Raw genomic sequence first — 9,419 nt, forward strand, 5'->3', positions numbered from 1 at the left:
TAATGTCAAATTTATTCATGTTATTTACTCTCTAACACAATGACTACACTTGAACAGTGCAAATTTGTAAATTTGCACAAATCTAAACTCAACCTGTTCACAAGCGACAAGTGAAAAGCGCATAAGTAGTAGTACATTAATAGACTTAATACTTGACAGTTTCTTAAATTAAAAATCAACTTAAAACAGAAGACTAACACGTGGTTATACAATCTAAAAACAGCACCTTTTATATCGGTGAGTTGTTTTGATGGAATGGCCGCTGTCCGATATTTAACTTTATTGCCAATATCTGCCGATACCATGCCGATAATATTGTGCAACCCTACAATTATGCATATTAAAAAGTCAAACGTCAAAGTTTCTTTATTTGTCATATGCACCACATGTGGTGGAACGAAATTGTGTACACAAGGCCCCTGTTACATCCAACAAAAGTATAAATTGTAAAGAAAAACAGTAATAAGATCTAAGATATGAACTAAGAAAAATGTTAAACTAAATATACGCTAAGCACTAGTAGTACAAAAACAATTCGCCAAACAACAGCAGCACGGACATGAATGTGTGTGAGCAGATGAGTACGAATGAATACAGCAGCATGAAATAAATCAGCAGCACGAGATCAGCAACATGGATAATCAGCAGCACATATCAACAGTCAAGTGGTCTTATAGTGATTTTTCACATTGATTATCCTGGTTAGATATTCATGAGTGTAACAGCCTCAGGGTAAAAGCTGTTCCTCAGTCTAGTGGTTCTACATGTAATGCTCCTCAACCTCCTGCCTGAGGGGAGCAGGGCAAAAAGTGTGTGTGCTGGGTGAGTGGGGTCCTTCATGATGCAGGTGGCCCTCTTTCTGCATCTGAATAAAGCAAATACTAAAACAAATTGAAGCAGATAACATGATTTACTGTTGTACTGTTGTTGTAAAAACCATATAAAGGATTTTGCATTTTTCTGATGGTGACCCTACAGCACAACAAAATAACAATAAAAAACAGTTGCAGTGCAAAAATAGGAAAGTAAAGATACTAAAACCATCAAAAAGAGAATGAGAGCGTGTCTGTCTCTGTGGTTGACAGATGGTATCAACTCTAGTTCTAAAGAAAACCTGCAAGAAGTCACATTTACATTTCCTGTGGAGGTTCCCCATATTTCCTGTTAAGGCCCATGTCGCATTGAGGCACAGATCAAAACGTGAGTACAGAGTGTTCTTAAATTAATGCATGCACATTAGCAGGTTTACGATTGTGCGCTGTTTCTGCATGCCACATGAATCAGCATATTTCTCTTTACTGTATTATTATTTTTTTTACAAGTGAGAAAAAACAAATATAAAGTTTGAGAGGAAAACAAGGGGAAAAAAAGGGCAAGTAAAGATACAGGTTCAAGTTACCAATGACTAAACTGTTGGAAAATATACATTTTAAATGATTCCAGTGCATCATCATTGTTACCCTGAAAAGGAATTGACAGTGCAATCGTTTAACATTTTACTTTAGACTTTAGGAATCTCTAAAATAACCCTGTGACTGACTTGTGACCTGTCTAGGGTGCACCCACCTCTCGTGCAAGACTGCTGGAGTTAGAAACAAGAGACTCTTGCAACCCAAAAACAAGAAAGCGGGCAAAGAAAATGGATGGTTGGCTGGATGAATGTCTAAAGTATTAATGGTTCTTGTGAAAAGATCAATGCTCACTGATAAAGTGCTTTAAAGAGATAAGTTTAGTAATTTTCAGTTCTGCAGTAGTTATCAATGATAGCCATGACATGTCAGAGCACAGAGTGAGGAAAAGAGGCTAAAAGTCTAATGATTTGCCAAAAGAGGGACAGTTTTCAATTCATTTTTCAAGAACGCAACATTAGCTAGTATTGATCCTCTATAGCACCACACTGGATCTTCTGTTTGTTGCCATTTTCTTAACCAACCAATGTCTGTGTTACGATATGAGTGCACATGTACTGGGCATACACAAATCCTGTATATCAGGTGTGCAATGTGCCACAGATTACCAGCAAAAAAAAGACCTCTGAATGACATCGATGCCCAAAAAGAAGATGGACAAGCTTAATAAGTCTGATAAGTGTTAAGAAAACAATTTATTATTTGGTTGAAGAAACTGTAACAAACTAAAAAAATTGTGTCATGGTAAAAGCATAGAGGTTTGGTATTGGATAATGCTCTTTCACACCAGCGTTTCATTTTTGACAAAGCGTTGTTTTATAGGCCAGAAAACAATAAGAACCTGGCCCTCACTTGGGAATCTATTAGCCCAGCCTGGAGGAAGACTTCTGCCCTTTTCTCCACACTCTCTGACGGATGTCACAGCTGATAGGATCCTATTAAAAACTATTTGTCAGAACATCACTTGAAAATGACCAAATGATCCCTTTAAAAAGGTCCCTGCCTATGCTGTCTGATGGAGGAAAATGTAAAACAAAACAACTCTACCACTGGTTATTAAGAGATTTGTCCCAAAACAACAACGCGGAAAAGTAGACGCTGGCGTCACTGCGAACAGAACAGATCTGTTCCTGGGTTGTTGGTTTTTTTTGTGTGTGTGAGTGTGTAAATTCGTACTCTGGTCAACTTTGAACAGACGGTCTCTGTCTAGATCCAGCAAGCTGTAAAATGTATCTAATACTGCGCATAATTACAGCGGGGTTTCCATTATGTCAAACTGGGAATGATTACAAACGAATAGCAACTGCCAAAGTATGTAAAACAACTTTAATGCATATCCGTTCTGCATTGATCTGCTCACAGCCTCATACATGTCAAAGATTTAAAAGCCAAACTAGAGTTAGAGTTACCTTGTAATCAAACCAGCTCTATATCATAAACCATTGCTCTGTTGCACTATAATTACACTAAAAGTGTGCTACTCTTTATTGCAGAAGAACTCCGGTTCAAACCCTGAGCTAATCTAACAAGAATAACTAATGCAAGATTTCAGATCTTGCATCAGCTCAAGGCTCGAGGGCCAAAACTTGGCCCATGGTACAATTTGTCTGGCCCAAGATATCATATTCTAAATATATAAGCTGGCATGCAGGTGTACCTTGCAGTACCAGCATCTCTAAAACCACAAATCCCAAAATGCACTGGGGCAGCTGTCCAGGCTTGCCCAGCTCCCTCTTTGAAATTATACTCTTCAGCAGCCATATGAAGAAGCCCAGCTCCTGAATATGGCCGAACCAAAACTCTAATACAGAAGCTGCCAAAACAGGTGTATGTTAATTTAAATAAAAATTAGCTTGTGATCTGTCCAGACAAAATTATGGAACCATAATTAAACAAAGTCACATAAGATGATTGAAACACCGGGAAGAACTTACAGCACAATTTACAGAAGCTACTTTTTTTTTTTTACAGCAGGAGAGATGAATCAGTTATTTACAGTGACAGTTCACCAAACAAAGTGTGTGAACAGAAAAAAAAAGTGATGGCCGTGTCGAGGTTAAGTGCTAATCAGACGTTTCGAGCTGAATGAGGAAATCTGTCAGTTTATGGAAACTTAAAGGAGAGATGCCACAGAGCTCCAGGATGAAAGCTGTGCGACTGTGCTGCTGACGTGGAAAGAGCCAATCAATTATTAATAGGTTGAAATCAAAGCGTGACTCCATGTTTGTTGCACAGTTTTAATATTTCATTGCCGACCCACGAGTCTGACCTCTAAACGAGCAGCCCAAATGATATACGCTTGGCACCACGTATTCCAGTGTGATGAGAAAATTATCAAAACACCAGGCAGTAGTCTACAGCTAATAAACACCTTCATCCCACCATGAGGAGTTTCAAAACTCAGAGCCTGATCCCAAACACTGAGGAACCTACAACCAAAAATAAACAGTGTGGGCTTAGAACATGGCAACAGAGCGCCTGCTTTATTTCATCTTTATGCTCATTCAGCATCTCCACTATTGTATTTCCAGTTTTTCGTTTATTTATTTATCCAAGTTTCCATTTTTTTTTTGGTTGTCATTTCTTTTTCAACCTGAGTTCTGTGCACTTTGTGATATTTTAGCCATTCCGATATCAAAACGTTCAGCTCATTTAGGAGATGAGTGCTGTGACTTGTTTTTTTTTAATAATCTTTTTACATTAAAAAAAGTCTTATTTCATTTGCAAAATATGTTCCACACAGAAACACAACCAGATCTTTTAAATTCCTTCAAAACCATTGTTCTTTTCAAACTATGCTTCAGCATGTTTGCATTCTCTGTGTTTATTGCTACTTTTAGCATTTAGATAACATTTTGCTGCTTTTAGCAAATTTTTGGCTACTGTTTTTTTAGCTAACCTTCTGATACTTTTAGCATTTAGATGGGACCTTGAGTACATAATTTTGTTCCACCTCATGTACCAAATGTGACGCAAATGACAATAAAGCCACCTTGAACCTAGATAACATTTTGCTGCTTTTAGCTAGCCTTTGGCTACTGGTTTTTTTTAAGCTAGCCTTCTGCTACTTTGATGCAAAACCACATGATGTTATTTGTACAACAACACAATCTCACCACAAGCTCAACGCTTCACTTACGGTTTAAATTACTTTGATCTGAAGAAAAGACATGGGTGTGGTGTAATAGTCGCTTTTCCGGAAAAAGCTTTTCAAATCGAGTCAAAAGAACCTAGAGGCATTCGAGTTAGTCATGGTAAGATGTGAATAAAGTCTCCAGCTGCATCCTGATGGTTATCGGTTCCAACTTCCTTTAAACCTGTTCTTAACTAAATATTTAGTTTTGTTATTTGAGTAGTTAACTGCAAATGATGTTGGTGTGACTGAGTGAAAAGTTACAAACTTGTATGCATGTACCGATAAGAAAAGGCATGCCACGATGCACATACTAGCATTGTTACCTTTCACAGCAGCGCAGCAGCCATAAGGCTGGGGAGAACACAACCTAAACTAAAAAATAAAAAGTTTATATTAGGCTATTTTTTTTTTAAAGCATTGCTGTAGAGACGAGTCATACATTGGGAAGGCATGACTGAGAAGCTGTGATCAATGAAGATGAGGATTTCCTCCTCTGATGGAAATCTAACCACAAACGTCTTGAAACGAAGTCTTCCCTCCTGCTCAGACCTGAAGGGGCCAATAAACCTATTTCTATTTTTTTTTTATTATTATTATTCTGTCTTGAACCTTCTTTTGAGCAGCACATCTCTTTGGTGCAGGGATGAAACAGAGATACCTCTGAGTTGCATCTCTAACAAAAGAAATTAATGTTAAAATCTAATATAATTGTTATAATTTAAAAGCACTTGTAGCCAGTCTAATGTAATATCACAATGAAATGGGTATGCAAACTGTTACAGGAATAAAACTGTACATTTTATTGACAACTATAGCGTGACGAGGCTGCCACATACAATATATAATTATTAGCAGTATAAGCCTGACACAACCACTATTTATTTGGAAAACAACCACAAGTTTTTCATGTATTTACCTCCAAGCAAGCAATAAACCCATCAACCACTATGACATGCTGACACAAATAATTATTTTTGCTCTGTGTTCTGAATACATAGCGACATTTAGCTCAAACTTATCTTCTTTTAATAACAAAAAGGCCAAAATGAGTTAAATCTAAAGTAAAAGGGGTGCAGGCACTGCTGAAGAAGCATTCATTTGACTCTATATAAGGATGAAGGAACTAAAGACCTTGAGAATAGTTTGGTTATTATCTGTTGTAAGGGTCACAGGCAAAAAAAAAAAAAACAGTGGATAAGGGGAACATTTACATTTCATTGTACTGTCCGAGTAGAAAACGATTAATTTGTGAGAAATACGAGGTGGCCCTGAAGGCAGCAAGGAGCTGGTTAAACTTAAAGAGGGGAATGTTCCGACACTTTCTTTAGAGACTAGCGACGTTTCCACAGAAGTTAAGATGATTTTTTTTTATTTATTTACCAATTCAACTTTTGGTTTTGGTGGTCAAGAACACCCAGGTGTCGTAAAGAATGCTGAACTTCTAGCTTAAAGACTTGTTGACGTTGTCGTGTCGGCTGCGAAGTTTTCTGGGTCATTTTTTAAAAATATATACATTTTTAGGTGGCGGTTAGCAAAAAGCAGGAACGAGACCGTCTGAGCGGTGAGCGCGCGCAGCTCGCACGGTCTCACGGAAATTAAATGATTTCTACTTTCGTAGAAAGTTCAGCATCTTACCTGGCAGCCTCGTTCCCGGGGATAAGTCTACATCGTTGACCGCAGCAGACGCAGGCTGTGAGAGCGCGTGTTAAAGGTCCCTCGCGCTCCTCCTCAGCTGTCCGCGCGCGCCGATCCGAGCTCCTCCTCCGTCACAGCCACGCCCCTCACTGAGCTCAGCGTCAAAAAGCTTCACGTTCAAGTTGTCGCTCGCTATTCAAGAAGCGGCTCGCGGGCCACTTTCGGCCCGCGAGTGACTTCAGTCCGGCCCACCAATGAGTTAGTAAATAAATTCACAATAATAATAATTTTTTTTTTTTTTTTTTGGGGGGTGGGGATGTTCTGGGTTTGGGTTCTGTTTATTGCATTTATTTTTCAATGGGAAAAAAAAAACAATTTAAAGGTAACAGATTATTGTAATACTCGGGTTATTTACATAATGACTTTAATCGCTGGTTGTCTGGCCCCTGAGCTGCTGGCTCTCAGAAACTGTGTCCCCTGAGCAGTTTAGTTGAATAGCCCTCGTGCGTGTTAGCGAAATACCTCATAAACCACTGGACGGATTTCAATTCAACTTTCAGGTAATACAACTGATTAAACAATATCAATTCAAGATGGCCGCCACAGCCATTTACATAAAAATATCAAATCTGAAAATCCTGGGGTGGCACACCAAAACCAACAGCCATAACAGAGTTTCATTAACTGTATTGTGATGTTGTAAAACAGTGTTTTGGAAACTTTGTCAATATGTGAGAGTAAAAGAATTGTAGACTGATGTACCTTGGTGTATTATTTTGCAGGTAAAATGACTGATTATGTGATGTGCAGAGACCAGAAATGGTAAGATGTGGAGTTATACAACCGTCACATCAAATGTCCATATATGCAGATGGACTAAACTTTTGAGTTTTGATTCTAATTTTACATAAACAGCTTTGACACTGCTCAAAAACTGTGTTTTTGTTTGAGGTTATATTAATCCTAATTAGCTGGGAATTAAAAATGCACACTATGCAAAAGCTTGGGACTCGAGAGAATAAAAACATCTGGCGAACAAGATGGGCACCAATATTTTAGGGGGGAGCCACCCCATTTGGTGACACCCCTGTTCAGCAAATAATCTACCAAATGGGTTTAATTGAAAGTTTCATAATCAAATATGCACACCTACAACTGATTACTTTTGGAGACAAATCCTTTTCAAGATGGTCATTGTAGCCAATTGGAATTAGTAAACACAAAAACAGCTCAGTGAATTTTGAGCTGAAATTTGACATGGTAGTAGCTGGGAGTCATTCATAACACAAACTCTGAGTGTGACATCTGGCAGCATCGCATTATTTCCAAACCAACTAAAATGCTCAAAATAAACCTTTAACAGTTTACAAAATTACTAATGTCAACAGAGAGAGGACGTTCTAATAAAAGTCCGGGGTAGAACAGAGACTTGTCTCAACAGGAAGTGAAATGGTAAAGTTTTTATTGCATGAATTGTGATAGCTGTAGAGGAACACAGTTTCAGAAGAGTACAGTTCAAAGCCTTTCTGAAGTGTAAAGAGGTGGATATGTGGACATTCAGATGGATCGACCATCTCATTTCTGTCATTTCTTACAGTATTTTAACCTCAACTGCAACACCTGTTAAAAAAAAAAAAAAAACAGGAAAGTACTTTAAAAAATATATTTTTAAATTTAACAATAGACTCGTATGTGCTTTGATATGCATCTGAAGCCAATGAAGGCAGGTTTAGCCAATTATTGTGGGTGATTTTTGGGCAGAAAATACTAGAAAATAGGATTGAGCTGTGCTTTGGTGTTACTCGCTCCCAGCAAGCATGCATGTTAACAGGATTTCTTTGTGCAGCTGCCCATTGTTGAGATATGAGCAAATTAAGAATCCAAAACAACAATTAAACTACTCAGATGCAGTATAAAAGCCTGAACGCTTCGCTGGTTAAGACTTTAGGGTGGTAGCCCCATCTACAGGTTGGTTGTGGTACTGCAATGAGAGAAGGAAGCTGATTTTTTAAGTGTGATTAGTTTGTATACTGGGACAACAAAATCAAACATAAAAGAAGTAACTCCCTTTTAAAGTTTAAAGTAAATAGACCAGCCACATATACCATAAAATGGTTTCCTAAATTTTCTGAAGTAACTTGGTCACTCAAAAGAAAGAAGAAAAAAAAAAAGAACAGTTTGATCAATACAATATTTTGCTTAACGTGAACACACTAGCTTCTACTCCACCTCTCTACTACATACCTTATTTCAAATATAGGAGTCAATGATAGGGGCTCTAATGTTAATATTACATTTATCCATACTGTGTTCAGATCATTATTAAAAAAATAAATACATTTAACAAATACAAATGATTCTGTAGCAGGCAGATTACCAAATAAACAGATTATCTCCCCACAGTTTAATCGTTTACACGTTTTCAAGTGTAGGATTTTTCAATAAAACCATTTTCACCACAAATATATATATTTAAACTTGTCGTCTTAAAGCCTCTACACTGGTGCAGCTGTGCTACGGAGCAGGACGGCTCCTTTCTGTTGTATATGTAATTTTGTGTGAGCTGTGGCTCACTCACGACTGAGTGGTGGACATCGCTGCACAAACGGAGTAGTCAGGAGTAAAAGTAGATGCTGATGATTTTTGTTGGCAATGGGACGAAAACATCTGGATTTTTGGCCGAACGGCAGCCAGGAACAAGATGTGCAACTTTGATCGGTGTATCTTGTAAAAAGGTCATATGAAACAGCTTCTTTGTGTTTTTAACCTGTTTATGCTTGTTTTTTGTACAAAATTTGTCATATATATAACTCATTAAGACATAAAACAGTCACTCAACAGAAAAATGTCATGCATAAGTTACGTCCCACTCTTACTGATTGCATTTGAAAGTGACGAGCTTTAAGAAAAACAAAGGTCGAGTACATGTTTTTTTTTTTTTTTACATTTTAGCAAATGTTTCTCTCCTTTTTATTGTTATCTTGATTTTTTTGTTTTAAGTTTTTTAGGATAGTATCCAATCCTTTTTGAGCCAGCAGTTCCAGATATTGCTCCAGCGTTGATTCAAAACATCAACCAGTTCATCTTGTACAGCAGGAGACACAAGAGGCTGTTGGCTGTGGAAAGGAAAACTTCTCCGTTAAAAGAAGCAGTCAGGAAGCAGATGGTTTTTTTTGTTTGTTTGTTGTTTTTATAGTTTGTGATTCCGTTCAGGTCCAAGGAATTAACCCTAATTTCAA

This window comes from Nematolebias whitei, chromosome 2 (assembly GCF_014905685.2).
Source record: "Nematolebias whitei isolate Nwh7 chromosome 2, NemWhi1, whole genome shotgun sequence".
NCBI classification, from domain to species: domain Eukaryota; kingdom Metazoa; phylum Chordata; class Actinopteri; order Cyprinodontiformes; family Rivulidae; genus Nematolebias; species Nematolebias whitei.